General features: G+C 47.4%; 1 protein-coding gene across 1 annotated transcript in view; it reads right to left on the reverse strand.

Annotated features, from left to right (window-relative positions):
• HMCN2 (hemicentin 2) overlaps positions 1 to 15,061 on the reverse strand; it is a 164,954-nt gene that overhangs the window by 145,608 nt on the left and 4,285 nt on the right. The gene's annotated exons all lie outside the window — the stretch shown is intronic.

A 15,061-nucleotide genomic window follows, 5' to 3' on the forward strand; every position in this document is an offset into this window, starting at 1 on the left:
AAGGAAGCATCTGAGACAGAAACAGTCTATACATTGTGAAAGGAGTGTGAGTTCCTTGGTGTATCATTTGTCAAGAGTGCGCAGCTAAGATTGGAGCATTTCAATGTATGTAAATTTACCTCATAAGCAAAGCGCTAGAACAAATGATCGTCACTGAGTGGGGGTCGGGGGTGGGAGGAGGTACGGACGAGACGGGAATGATGGGGCTGTTGAATATTTGGTAATGCTGAGTGATGGGTACATGGAGGTTCATTATTCTCTTCTATTTATGTTGTATATATTTGAACAACTGTTCACTAATAAAAAGTATGTTTTTTTAAAAAAAAATAGTAATGGAGATCCATGCCAACACAAGACAACACTACCAGTGCTGGACGCCGAGCCGGGGCCTTGCAGATAAGCACACAGTGGGGATTGTGCAGGGTTGGTCGGACATCAAGTTCCTTAGAAAAATATCTGAGTGCTCAGTGAACTCTATGTATTTTCATTTTACTTTACTTTTTGAGACAGAGTTCCACTCTGTTGCCCAGGCTGGAATGTAGTGGCACAATCTCAACTCACTGCAACCTCCACCTCCTGGGTTCAAGCAATTCTCCTGCCTCAGCCTCCCAAGTAGCTGGGACCACAGGCATGTGCCACCACACCATCTAATTTTTGGATTTTTAGTAGAGACGGGGTTTCGCCATGTTGGCCAGGCTGACCAACTCCTGACCTCAAGTGGTCAGGCCCCTCTGATCCTCAGCCTCCCAAAGTGCTGGGATTACAGGCATTAGCCACTGTGCCCAGCCTTGGTGAGCTCTAATAACGAACTATTTTTAGTTCAGGAGTTCTAAATCTCAGTTGCCCTAAAGAAACTACCATTCTCGGCAACCAGTTGGTGGACCTCAGTATTTCCTTCTTAGAAAAGAAAGCCTGCGGAATCATCCGGCATTCCCCACCATGATCAAGGATGAGCCGCCACCAGCTTCCCCCGGGGCCCCTGCCCCTCGGCTCTGTGTTTATCCGTGGCATCCCACACTGCCCTTCCTCGCCTGCCCTGGCCATCCCCACACGTCCTTTCCTCTGAACTCCACAGTAACAAATTTAGCCCGACGCAGCAGCTCAGTCCTCAGCCTTGGAGCTCACCCAGATCTGACTGGAATCCTTCCTTTGTCCTTTTTGGGCTACGGGGCCTCTGGGGCAGAGCTCACTTCACTGCCCCAAGCCTCGGTTTCTTCATCTGTAGAATGAGACATGTAGCACCACCATTTCTCCTCACCAAGAATTATCACCGTGAGAATTCAGTGAAGCCAGGTAGCTAAACCCCTGGCTTGGCATGGGAAGGGCTCAGCCAATGGGAAGCGGCACTGCTGACGTGAGAGTGCGCTCGGCCAGGCTCCAGCGGGTGTGCTCATAGGTGCAAAGACAGTCCTGCTTTGATATGAGGTCCTAGAATTCTACTCTAAGAAGAGCAATCATTTCACTCAGTGCTGGTTATTTCATTGTTAGGTAATCATGTGTTCATTGTAAAAAGAAATTAACATGACATGAATGATAACGACAGTTGCTACTTAGTAAGTGCCAGGCCATGTGCTGAGATGCTTCCTGTGTATCAGCTCACTGAATTCTTCCTAGCACCCGGTAGGTCCAAAAGTCATTTTTTTTTTTTTGAAGTTTTTTGAGATGGAGTCTTGCTCTGTCACCAGGCTCGAGTGCAGTGGTATGATCTTGACTCACTGCAACCTCCACCTCCCAGGTTCAGGCGATTCTCCTGCCTTAGCCTCCCGAGTAGCTAATTTTACAGGCACCTGCCACCACATCCAGCTAATTTTTATATTTTTAGTAGAGATGGTGTTTCACCATGTTGGCCAAGCTGGTCTCAAACTCCTGACCTCAGGTGATCCACCTAACTTGGCCTCCCAAAGTGTTGGGATTAGAGGCGTGAGCCACTGTGCCTGGCCTTTCTTTCTTTCTTTCTTTCTTTCTTTCTTTCTTTCTTTCTTTCTTTCTTTATTTATTTTTGAGACTGAGTCTCACTCCATCACCCAGGCTGGAGTACAGTGGCATGATCTTGGCTCACTGCAACCTCCACTTCCCAGGCTCAAGCGATTCTCGTGCCTCAGTCTCCCAAGTAGCTGGGATTACAGAGATGTACCACCATGCCTGGCTAATTTTTTTGTATTTTTAGTAGAGACAAGGTTTCGCCATGTTGGCTAGACTGGACTCAAATTCCTGGCCTCATGTGATCCCCCCGCCTCAGCCTCCCAAAGTGCTGGGGTCTGAGTGTTACCCACATTTTTACAGAGGAGAACATGGAAGCCCAGAGACAGTGACTTGTCCAATAAGCAGCAGTACTGGGATGAGCCCAGGTCTGGGCAACCTCAAGAACAGAGCTCTTCTTAACTATTGTTCTTAGGGAACTAGACATAGAAATTCCTGGCAGGCAAAATAAAACGAAACAAAAAAGGGAAGAAGCACAATTGCCTGTATTTTTTTTTGAGATGGTGTCTCACTCTGTCACCAGGTTGGATTGCAGTGGTGTGATCTCGGCTCACTGCAACCTCTACCTCCTGAGTCCAAGCCATTTTTCTGCCTCTGCCTCCCAAGTAGCTGGGATTATAGGTGCATGCAACCACACCCAACTAAGTTTTATATTTTTAGTTGAGAAGAGGTTTCACCATGTTGGCCAGGAGGGTCTCAATCTCCTAACCTCATGATCCACCCGCCTCGGCCTCCCAAAGTGCTGGGATTACAGGCGTGAGCCATCGTGCCCGGCAAACTGCCTGTATTTCTACCAACCAGAGATAATCATTTCCATTTTGTATATAATCTTCAAATTTTATATTCATATATTTAAATGTATAAATACATCTTACAAAAATGCATGCTATTTTTAAGCAGAATTTTTATCGAAGTATAAATAACATACTATTTCTAACCCAATTCTTTTCACTGAACAAATGTGAGCAAATTTCCAGAAGGTTACTCAAACATCATTTTAATAACTACAAAGTATTTCCTTTGCACAAATGCTAATAACAGCCTTGTCCAATCCCATATTGTTTTGGTACCAATTTTTATAATGAACAATGTTATTAAAAACATCTTCGAGGCAGGCACAGTGGCTCACACCTGTAATCCCTGCACTTTGGGAGGCTGAGGCGGGGGCGGGGGGGGAGGTGGGGATCACCTGAGGTCAGGAGTTCGAGACCAGGCTGGCCGACATAGCAAAACCCCATCTCTACTAAAAATACAAAAATTAGCCAGGCATAGGGGCAGGCACCTGTAGTCCCAGGTACTCAGGAGGCTGAGGCAGGAGAATCAATTGAACCCAGGAGTTGGAGGTTGCAGTGAGCCAAGATCGTGCCACTGCACTCCAGCCTGGGCGACACAGTCAAAATCCGTCTCAAAAAAAAAAAAAAGAACATCTTCTCATCCATAGCTCAATTGCTTTCTCAGGATACATTGCCATAAGTAGAATTGCTGGGTCAATGGCAACAGCATCTGTAAAAACTTTGGATGCAAAATCAGTAACCTTGTAACTCCTCCCCACTCCCTGATGTCCCACCTCCGATCCTCCCAACCTGCACATGCTGGAGGAACCCACGTCTCCCCTGCTCAAAAATCCCCAGTGACCACCCATTGCCTGCAAGCCACACAAAGCTGCCAGCACAGAGCCCCATTCTGAATCTGGCCCCCTCTAGCCTCCCATCAGAGTCTGTCATCACCACCTAACTCTGTGGCTCCCAATGTCAGGTCACTGCTAGACGGACACAGGCCCCGTTTGAAGCAACATGGAAAAAATGAAGCCGGTAAGGTGAGTCCTCAGAAAGCAAGTGCAGTCCGGTTGGGAGAGCTGCCCTTTACCATGGTCCAGGCACGTCCTGCCTGGAGGGAGAGGGGATTATTCTTTCTTTCATGAAAGGCTCATAATAATACAAGGGAGTTGATGTTTTTTTCAGTTTTACTTTGGTAAGTAGAATGTTTGCCACCTATGTTATGTTTATTGTTTTTTCTTTTAAGCTCTTTTTTTTAGGCAGTTTTATTGGATTGAGAAACCCACAGTCTAGGCAGCCCTGTGGCTGGAGGCAGGGAGGTTGCCGATTCACTGCCTGACGCCTGACCGTCCATTGCCTGCAGGCTTCTTGGGGATTCCGTGCTCTGGAAGAGAGGAAGGTGCTTCTGGAGCCCCATCACTCAGCAAGGCCCAGGCCTCCCCACCCAGCAACCTCCTCCTCTGACGTCCTCATGCCCCAAGGTCTCAGCCAGCACATGCCGAGTGGCAGGGCCTGTGTGGTTAATGCAATTCCTGGGACATTTCAGGAGCCGGGAAGGATCCCCTGAACCAGAGAGCCCTGGAAAGGATTTTAAGGTTGGCCTCTGTCTCAGTTTCCTATTGCTTCTGTGACAAATTACTACAAACTTAGTGCCTGAAGACTACACACAGTTGTGGAAGTCAGCGGTCCTCAATCCAAGGGTCGGCAGGGCTGTATTCCCTCCAGGGGTTCTAGGGGAGGACCGGTTTCCCTGCCTTTTCCAGCTGCCGAGGCCTTGGATCACGGCTCCTTCCTCCGTCTTCAAAGCAGCAGCAGGGCGTCTCTCCTGTGCCTCTGTCCTCACAGCTCCCTCTCTGACTCTGAGCTTCCTGCCTCCCTCCTGTGAGGACCCTGTGATTATAAAGGGCCCACCTGGATACTCCAGGAAAGCCTCGAGATCCAGGACCTTGTCAAACCTGCAAAGTTCCTTTCACCATGGCAGGTCACATATTTGCTGGTTCTGTGCAGTAGGACATAGACACCTTCGGACGGATGTCATTCTACAGCGTGGAGGACATCATTCTACACTGCTGCGTGGCGAGGCCCAGGCCTTGCTAAGGGATGTGGCTCCCAGAAGCACCTTCCTCTTTTCCAGAGCACAGAACCCCCAAGTAGTCTGCAGTTTAGCAAGAATGAACTTCAGAAAAGCCAGTCTGACCACAACCTATGTGCCAAACATAACAACGACGAGGGCGCGGTGGCTCGCTCCTGTCATCCCAGCACATTGGGAGGCTGAGGTGGGCAGATGACTTGAGAGGTCAGGAGTTCGAGACCAGCCTGGCCAACACGGTGAAACCTCATCTCTACTAAAAATACAAAAATTAGCTGGGCATGGTGGCACATGCCTGTAATCCCAACTACTCAAAGGCTGAGGCAGGAGAATCGCTTGAACCCGGGAGGCAGAGGTTGCAGTGAGCCGAGATCGCACCACTGCACTCCAGTCTGGGCGACAGAGCAAGACTCTATCTCAAAACAAACAAAACAAAACAAAACAACAATTTTGAGGAGGAAGAGGTCTGAAGACCCCCCCCCCATCTTTTTAAAGATGCAGAAACTGAGGCCCAGAGAGAAGAGAGCCCCTCCATGTCAGAGGGAAGTTCTGGGGCAAGAGTTGACTGGATACATTATGTGGGCAGTGGCCCCGTCTCTGATGTTCCCTACAGCAAGCCTCACACCGAGCTCAGTGCCTGGCACACAGTAAGTGTAAATAAATATTGAATAAATATTGTTCAAAGGAGTGAATTAATCAACTTATCAATGAATCTCACACTGCTTGAGCATCTCCAGGTCGGCACCCAAGTTTCACTTATCTTTACATTCTGCCCCCAACACAAAGCCGGGCATCCAATTAACACTCAACAAATACTGCTGAACGCTGGGCCCACCCGAGCTCCAGGCTCTCCCACCACAGAACGCCGCAGTCCCTCGTCCAGAGAAACAGATCCGAAACAAGGCAGGAAACTAAATGTGGTTTTCTTGGACATGTGGAGAGATTAGCCACGCTCAGGGGGCACTGACCAGATCGGCAAAGGTGTCCGTGATTCCTCTGGAGATAGAGAGCTGGCCCCAGCAAAGACTGAAGGCAAGAGCTTGTTAAAGTCTGCCCCAAGCTATGAACGAAGAAGATTCTCAGGAGAGTGCACACGACACACACACACACACACACACACACACATGCACTCAGACACATGCACACGCATGCATGCACGCATGCACACAATTCCCGTGCAACCTCTGAACAGACAATCCCCAAACCTGCCCTGGGAGCTAGCTCCCGCCAACATTCCCATCATTCCCAGGGCAGGGCCAGCTTCCAAGATACCAAGAAGGGGATGGGGATGCAGAGGTGTACTCCCCATCCGTCCTCCTCGCTGCCTACCTGCCACCCACCAACCTGCAGCTCCAGGCAGTGAGACAGAGATGGATGCCTTCTTATCATTAATTCAGGCTGGCTCATGGCTTCATTTGTCATTCCCGGGACTGCTGCACCATTATCAATCACCATCCGGAAGCTTCCCTGGGACAGAGGGCTATCAGCAAGGGTGGCATGTCAAGTCCCATCTTCCAGCAGGATGGAGAGTGAGGCACCAGGACAGAACAGGGCAGGACATTTGGCTTGTCCCCATGGGAGCTCACCCATGAGAGGAGTCAGCTGAGTCCCTTTCTATCTCCCTGTCTCACCCTATCTAGGCAGGGCTGGCCCTGGACAAAATGTCCCAATCACCTTAGGTCCTAACACGCTGTCCTTCCTGGCACCAAGCTGATGCTATTGCTGCTGCTGCTGATGATGATGTTGATGCTGATGACAATGAAAATGATACTGATGACAATCACGTTGGTGATGACAACATTGATGATATTGATGATGATACTGATGATGGTGGTGGTGGTGGTTGTAACAGCTGCTTCTGTGCATTGAGCACTTCTTATTTTACAGGCTTAGCTCAGTCCTGTTAATGTCTCCCTGTTACAACTGAAGATGCCAACTTAGAGAAGCAACGCCCTTGGCGACAAACAGCTAGCAAATGCTAGTTAATGTCTATACTAGCTTACTGGGCTGCTGTTACCAAGTACCACAAACTGGGGGGTGGGGGGTTGGCTTCACAACACAGATTTCTTCTCTTGCAGTTCTAGAGGCTAAAACTGAGGGGTCAGTTTTAGAGGGGTCAGCCTTGCCGCGCCTGCTGTGAAGGCTGTGAGGAAGAATGAGCTCCGAGTCCTTCTCTTGGCGCATGCTATGCCGGCAGCCCTGACTGCCCCTCGGGTGTAGACACTTCCCTCTGATCTCCGCCTCCATCATCGCGGGGCCGCCTTTCTCTCTGGGTGTGTGTGTCTCTGCTCTGCTTCTTATGAGGATGTCATTCATATTGGATTACGGGCCCACACTACTGCAGTATGACCTCATTGTGACTTAGCGAATTACATCTGAGATGACCCTATTTGAAAATAGGGTCTCATTATGCAGTCCCAGGAAGGACATGAATTTTGGAAGGACATTTTTCAACCTAGCACAATGTCCAAATCCACACATGTTTCGTTCCAATGCCTGTTCCCTCTGCCACTCGCTATACTGCCTCCAAAAACAATGCTGGTGGTGGTGACGAGGGGGAGGGTGGTGATGCTACCATTGTTTTGATGTTTACTAAGCACCAGGTTTTGTTCTAAGCATTTGATGTGCATTTGCTCATAAAAGCCTTACAACCACCTACGAGGTCTATTATTTATTATCCCCATTTTACAGCTGAGAAAATGGAGGCCCACAGAGGTAAAGTGGCCGAGGAATTACAACTCGGAAGCAGCAGAAATGAGATTCCAATATAGGTCACTCTGACCCGAGATCCAAGCTGGCAACCACCCGTGAAGCTGTAGACACTCAGAACTCATTCCCCAGACTCTTGTCCCGTGCCTGCAGAGGGAGGGAGGCTCAGGACTGAGGGTGGGCGCTTGCCAAACAGCTGGGCAGATGTGGCGTGCAGTCCCTCTGAGCAGGCCTGCCAGCTGCAGTGATGATTAAACCTGTGACCTTGGCTCCATGCAAGCCACCCTCCAGCATGTGAGCCCCAGCAGTCAGGCCTGAACCACCACTCCACAGGCGGGGTTTTTTCCAACTGCGCAAGTGGAGCGTGTGGCAAGCCCCACAAACTGTCTCGAACACGTGAGGAGCACACACGGGTGGAACGGCCCAGCCCCTCGCCAAGCTTCATGTGTCCCAGTGGACACGGTCAAGACTGTAGTCAGGCACTCAGAAATCAGTCTCAGAAATATCTCAGGGCAAGGCCTCTTTCTGGGACCTGTCTTGCCCCCTGCTTCTCTCTCCAAGTGGGGCTGCAATTTTAGAGTGAGCCCTGGGTCCACACATCCTCCTCCTCCAGCTGCAGTGACCCCAGGTAGGTCCCGCACTCAGCCACCACCATCGTCACACCGCCTCCCCTCCCCAAGACTCAGCTATCCCATCTGTAAAGGGAAGGGGCTGGAAAACGTGATGTCAAGCCTGTTAGAATTCTGACAGCCCCTAAACCCGTCTGGGCAAAAGTGATTCCCTTGAAGGCACCCTTGAGGGACAGACACAATGGCACAGGAGCCAACTGGGCGGGTGATTTTGTCCAAAGAGCCAAAATAGCTCCAGAACCTTTCTCTGCCTCCGCTTCAGTGTCCAGGAGTCCAGAAAGCAACTCTCCTTGGGGTCTCCTCCCCAGGGCCTCTCCCTGAACACCCAGTGGTGGAGCCCAGCTCCGCCCTCCATGTCCCTGTCAGCTCCACCCACTAATGTTCAATCAAGGAGATATTCCTGCCAACCTCACAGCCATTGCTTCTGCTGTTCCCTCTGCCTGGAGTGCTGCTCCCAGTCCTGCTCTGACTCTTCCCTACCCACCCAGCTTTTTTCCAACTCAGCTCAATGTCACTCACTCAGGAATGTCATTGCGGGAGCAGCCACAGCTGTGATGAGATGCCTAGGAACTTGGCTATTTGCCATGGGCTTTTCTGGCTGGACTGCCGATGCCAGGCAAGCCAGTACCCTGCCTGGTCCCCGGGGACCCCTTGAGAATTGAAGATGGAGTAAGTAATTAATGGGCATATCAGGATCCACGGGAACCAGACCAGCTCAGGCTGCACAGGCTGACCTGACACACCCACCCACCTCTGCCCCTCCAAGGACCTCCTGCCCTGAGATCCATGGCTTCCTCACCCTCTGGTCCTCCTCCTGCAAGGACCCTGGCCATCTCTCTCTAGTACCCCTCCCCTGCACAGATCCTCGCCTGGAAAGCCCTTTGACAAGGTGTTATCTGACCCAGCCAGGCCACTCCTGGCCAACCATCAGGCGCCCTCGGAATGACAGGGACGTGCCTAGTCCAGCTGACAGCTCACAGGCTGCTCAGACCTCCAGACCTCCAAGGAGAGACATGCCTGGGGCCAGGTTAAGAGAGTGAGTTTTCCTCTCAGAACAAAGACTGATCATTTCTACTTCATGAGGTGAGGCTGGTTAATCGCAATGTCACAGCCAGGTGTGGTGGCTCATGCCTGTAATGCCAGCACTTTGGGAGGCTGAGCTGGGCAGATCACTGAGGTCAGGAGTTCATGACCAGCCTGGCCAACATGGTGAAATCCCATCTCTACTAAAAATACAAAAATTAGCTGGGTGTGGTCGTGGGCGCCTGTAATCCCAGCTACTCGGCAGGCTGAGGCAGGAGGATCCCTTGAACCTAGGACGCGGAGGTTGCAATGAGGTGAGACCATGCCACTGCACTCCAACCTGAGGGACAGAGCAAGATTCCATCTCAAAAATCAATCAATAAATAAAAATAGCAATGTCACTCAGGGTGACAATAAAAATTACACGTGTACACACACAAGCAGGAACATGCAGCCAAAGTCCAGCTACTCCAGCTCCCAGGCGAGTATGCGGCCCCCACACATCTGCTCTACCCGCCGGCATCCTCACCTCTGACTGGCCCAGCAAAAGCCACCTCTTCCCCTGAGAAAGATGATGGAGCATCAGGAGCCCGAGACATCCAGGGAGAAACTCAGGAAGACTGTAAGGTCACCAATAATCCACACATGCAGATTAAGACAGGACACCATTTCCCACCTAGCAAACTAGCAAAAAACAAATGGGGGAAAAAAGGCAGAGTGATGTCCCAGCAGGGGTGTGGGGAAATGCAGTCTCATCTTCCGTGGGCCTGGGCGCAAAATAGCACAGGGTGTTTGAGGGTAGTTGGATGGTGTCTATTGACGTGGAAAATGCTCCTATGCCTTAATAAAACAATTCTATTTCTGGGAATCTATTCTATAGATACATTTGCAAATATATGTGTGTTAATTGTGAAGAAACTGAAAGCAGCCTATTCTCCACTGTAGGGGGATGGGTGGGTAAATTAAGATAATTCCTCCGATGGCTTCTTAGGGAGTCATTGAAAAAAATGGGGAGGATCTGTGTTTCCTGACAGGAAGAGGTATCCATGCCATATGATATGGGGGGAAGAAAGCAAGTTGTAAAACGCTTTACATACTATAATTTTTTAAGTAGGTGTGTTTATGTACACGAGTGAATGTATACGCATACCTGCACACAAGATCTGGGAGGACACCAGAATATTAAGTGTTTGCACCCCTTGAGAGCAATATTAGAACCCTTTACAAGCATGTATTAATTTTGCGATTCTTGAAGGGAGTGGATTATTTAAACCCCGATGGTAAAACTTGAAAAAATTCAAAGGAAAAATACCACTTACAGATCACACACATGAAATGGAAGGCAAAACACCTAAACAAAATACTGGAAACTGTCATCCAGGTGCATGTTAAAGAAAAATCCACTATGACCAAGGAAGACTTAAGCAAGAAACGCAAAAATAGTTTAAAATTAACACATTGGCCGGGCACGGTGGCTCACGGCTGTAATCCCAGTACTTTGGGAGGCCAAGGTGGGCAGATCACCTGAGGTCGGGAGTTCAAGACCAGCCTAGCCAACATCTAGTGAAACCCCCTCTCTACTAAAAGAAATACAAAAATTAGCTGAGGTGGTGGAGCATGCCTATAGTCCCAGCTACTTGGGAAGTTGAGACAGGAGAATCACTTGCACCCAGGAGGTGGAGGCTGCAGTGAATCAAGACAGCTCCACTGCACTCCAGCCTGGGTGAGAGTGAGACTCCATCTCTCAAAAAAAAAAATTAATGCATCATATTAGTAGGTCAACAAAATGATCTGATAAACATTGCAATAAAGCAGAAAATCACTTGCTAAAATTAAGCACCCATGTCTGTTTGAATTTTTTGTTTTGTTTTTGCTTTTTCTTGTTTTTTGAGTTAATTTTCTTTTAGTAAAATTGGGAATGAAAGCATCTTCTTTCACTTAACGGCAAAGCTCCAACCAAGAATCAATATTATACAATGAGTGGTGTACAATTAAAAGCAAGACAAGAAGGCCGGGCGCGGTGGCTCCCGCCTGCAATCCCAGCACTGGGAGGCTGAGGCATGTGGATCACCTGAGGTCAGGAGTTTGAGAACAGCCTGGCCAACATGGTGAAACCTTGTCTCTACGAATGGTGAAACCTAATACGAAAATTAGCTGGGCATGGTGGCACACGCCTGCAGTCCCAGCTACTCGGGAGGTTAAGGCAAGAGAATCGCTTGAGCCCGAGGGGCAGAGGTTGTGCGAGCTGAGATCGCGCCACTGCATTCCAGCCTGGGTGACAGAGACTGTCTCGAAAAAAAAGGAAGACAAGATAAGTGCAGCCATCACCATTATTTAGCACGGTTCTCACAGTTTTTGCTGATAAATAATAAAAGACACTTGAAATATGTGAAATATTTGATTGGAAAAGAAGCAACAGTGTTATAATTTGGACAAGCTGTGTGTGTCAACCTAGAAAACTCAAGACATTACCAAAAAAATTAGAACTAGTTTAAAAAAAACAACTTCAGTAAAAGAAGCTGGAAAGAAAATTAATATATGAAATGAATTGCTTTCCAACATACTAGCAATACTCATTTGTAAAAAATGTAATGGAAAAAAAATTCTCGGCAAAATAGTAACAAAAACCAAAATATTTTAAAATAATCTTAAAAAAATGGGTGGAACCTAAAAAAACTGAATCTTTATCAAAAAAAAAAACAACAAACTATGATCTTTACTAAAAGAAATAAATGTGAACAGAAGGGCATGCCTGATGGATGAGAATGATGGCTTTTTTAAAAATGATAACTCTTCCCCAAAATTAAATTTAACACAATTCCAAGAAAAGTCACAGTAGAAAAAATTGTTTGGAAGTTGACAAATTTTTCTATATGTCATCTAAAGAAAAAGTTCTCAAGAAGATTTTGCAAAGCAGGAATAGGAATAAAAAGAAGATGCTCAGGTCTGTAATCCCAGCACTTTGGGAGGCCAAGGTGGGTGGACCGCTTGAGCCCAGAAGTTCAAGACCAACCTGGGCAACATGGCAAGACCCTGTGTCTACCAAATACACACACACACACACAAATTAGCCGGGCGTGGTGACAGGTGCCTGTGGTCCCAGCTACTCTGGGGCTAAAATGGGAGAACCACCAGAGTTTTGGGAGGTTGAGTCTGCAGTGAGCCATGATTGTGCCACTGCCCTCCAGCCTGGGCAACAGAATCAGACCCTGTCTCAAAGTTTAAAAAAAAAAAAAGAAGAAGAAGAGGAGGCCAGGCATGGTGGCTCATGCCTGTAATCCCAGGACTTTGGGAGGCTGAGGCAGGATGATCATTTGAGGTCAGTAGTTCAAGACCAGCATGGCCAACATGGTAAAACCCCATCTCTGCTAAAAATACAAAAATTAACTGTGCATGGTGGCACATGCCTGTAATCCCAGCCACAGGGGAGGCTGAGGCAGGAGAATTCCTTAAACGCAGGAGGTAGAGGTTCCAGTGAGCCGAGATTGCGCTACTGCACTCTAGCCTGGGTGACAGAGTGACACTCCACCTCAAAAAATAAAAATAAATAAATAATTTAAAAAGAAGCAGCAGCTGAAGAAGTTGTTGGCATAAGTAACTTTGGACATGAATGCAGTCTGTAAGATTAAAGGCAAACTGTATTCTAGTTAATAAAGCTATTTCCCATGGGGTCCTGCCCAAGAAGTCTGAAGCTACTGTCAATGTATACTGGAACTAAACAGCAAAGGAAAGGGATGGTGGATGGCAGGAGGCAGGTTTGCCACTGTTGTATGTGGAGGTTACAGATAAGGAACGGGAAGAGGTTTGAATATTCATCTACCTATACATCTAACCCTGTATCTAATATAAATTAGAGTTGGAGATATCAGCATGAACTCATGTTTAGCTTAATACAGACACAGATAATTACATATAAAAACATTTATAGATACAAGGACATATACAGGTTATATATACAACATACATCTCCTTGCCCTGTCAGCTAAGGGAGGTTTTAGAAGTAATGGCACCTCAGTGCCAATAAACACACTTAGCACGGATATCCTGGTTTCCAGTCACAGGAACCAGGGCTCCTTGGAGGGAAACAGCAAATTCAAGGACTGAGGCAGGAAGTACAGAAGATGAACCTGGAGCCTCTACCAGCACCAGAAAGTAGGAATGTGCTTAAAAAAAAAAACCCACATACACAACAATGGGGGTGTCCAAGGGACACAGAAGCCAACTGAATGAACTCCCAATGACCACAGCCAGCAACATTTGAGGAGTGAAATAAAGTGGTTTAGGATCATAATTTAAAGTATAAAATAGCTAGTGATGATTCCATGCTGACGTAGATAAGTGATTGAATTAATTAATAAATAGAGCAGCAGAGACAACTCTTATGCAGAACAATTCCAAATAATCCCACATAGATACTCTACCCCCAAGGATGTGGAGCATAGCTCCCCCTTTTAAAATGTGGGCTACACATAGTCAGTGACTTTCTTCCAGAGAGTACAGTACGGAAAGAGAGAAGGGAAAAAAGAGTAAGTCCATGGTAGAGAAATCTGAAAAATACTACCCGAGTCAGGTAATCAAGCTTGACGTCAACAGTGACAGCGAGTTCTCTTGACATGAGATGATAAGAACGGTATTTTAACACTGGGTCTTCCTCCCCAAAACATTACCCAGTCTAACTTGAGAAAAACTTTAGACAAATAATGATTGAGGGAAAATGGCTGACCAGTATTCCTCCAAACTGTCAAGGTCATTGAAATGAAAGTAAGCCTGAGAAACTCACAACCTGAGTTGCTGAAGGAGACACGACAATTAATGTATCCTGGATGGGATCCCGGAGCAGAAAAAGGGCACCAAAGAAAAACCAAGGAAGGCTGGGCGCCATGGCTCATGTATGTAATCCCCTTGCTTTGGGAGGCAGAGGCAGGAAAACCACTTGAAGCCAAGCGTTTGACACCAGCCCCTATCTCTACAAAAAATTAGCCAGGTGTGGTGGTGCGCTCCTGCAGTCCCAGCTACTCGGGAGGCTGATGTTATTAACATCTTACATTTATCACAATTAATAAAACAAATATTGATACATTATGATTAACCAAAGTCCACACTTTATTGAGATTTTCTATTTTTCTTTTTGTTGTCAATGTTTTCTTTTTGAGATAGGGTCTTGCTCTAATGCCCAGGCTGGAGGGCAGTGGCACAATCATAGTCCCCTGCAACCTCGAACTCCTGGGTTCAAGCAATCCTGACACCTTAGCTCCCAAAGTACTAGAATGACAAGTGTGAACCACTGAGCCCAGCCTACCAATTTTTTAAATTCCAAGTCAAACAATTAAATGTAAAGAGAGGAAAATAAAACAAAATACACACATATACAAACCCTAGAACATCTACCTAACTGGTTTGTGATAGAAAAAAAAAAAAGAACACCTTTATAAGCACCTAAGAAATCACAAAGGAAAAAATAGATTTCTCTACATAAACATGTAAAACTGCAGAACATCAAGAATTACAAACACTAAAAGACAAGCAAACAGGAAAAATACTAACCACATTAAAAAAAAAAAATACATTTAAGGCTGGGCGTGGTAGTTCATGCCTGCAATCCCAGCACTTTAGGAGGCTGAGGTGGGCAGATCACGAGGTCAGGAGTTCGAGACCAGCCTGACCAACATGGTGAAACCCCGTCTCTACTAAAAATGGAAAAATTAGCCAGGCATGGTGGTATGCGCCTATAATCCCAGCTACTCAGGTGGCTGAGGCCGGAGAATTGCTTGAATGCAGGAGGTGGAGGTGCAGTGAGCCAAGATTACGCCACTGTACTCCAGCCTGGGCAACAGAGTGAGACTCGTCTCAAAAAA

Source organism: Cebus imitator, unplaced genomic scaffold, assembly GCF_001604975.1.
Source record: "Cebus imitator isolate Cc_AM_T3 unplaced genomic scaffold, Cebus_imitator-1.0 Scaffold254, whole genome shotgun sequence".
In the NCBI taxonomy this organism is placed as follows: Eukaryota; Metazoa; Chordata; class Mammalia; order Primates; family Cebidae; genus Cebus; species Cebus imitator.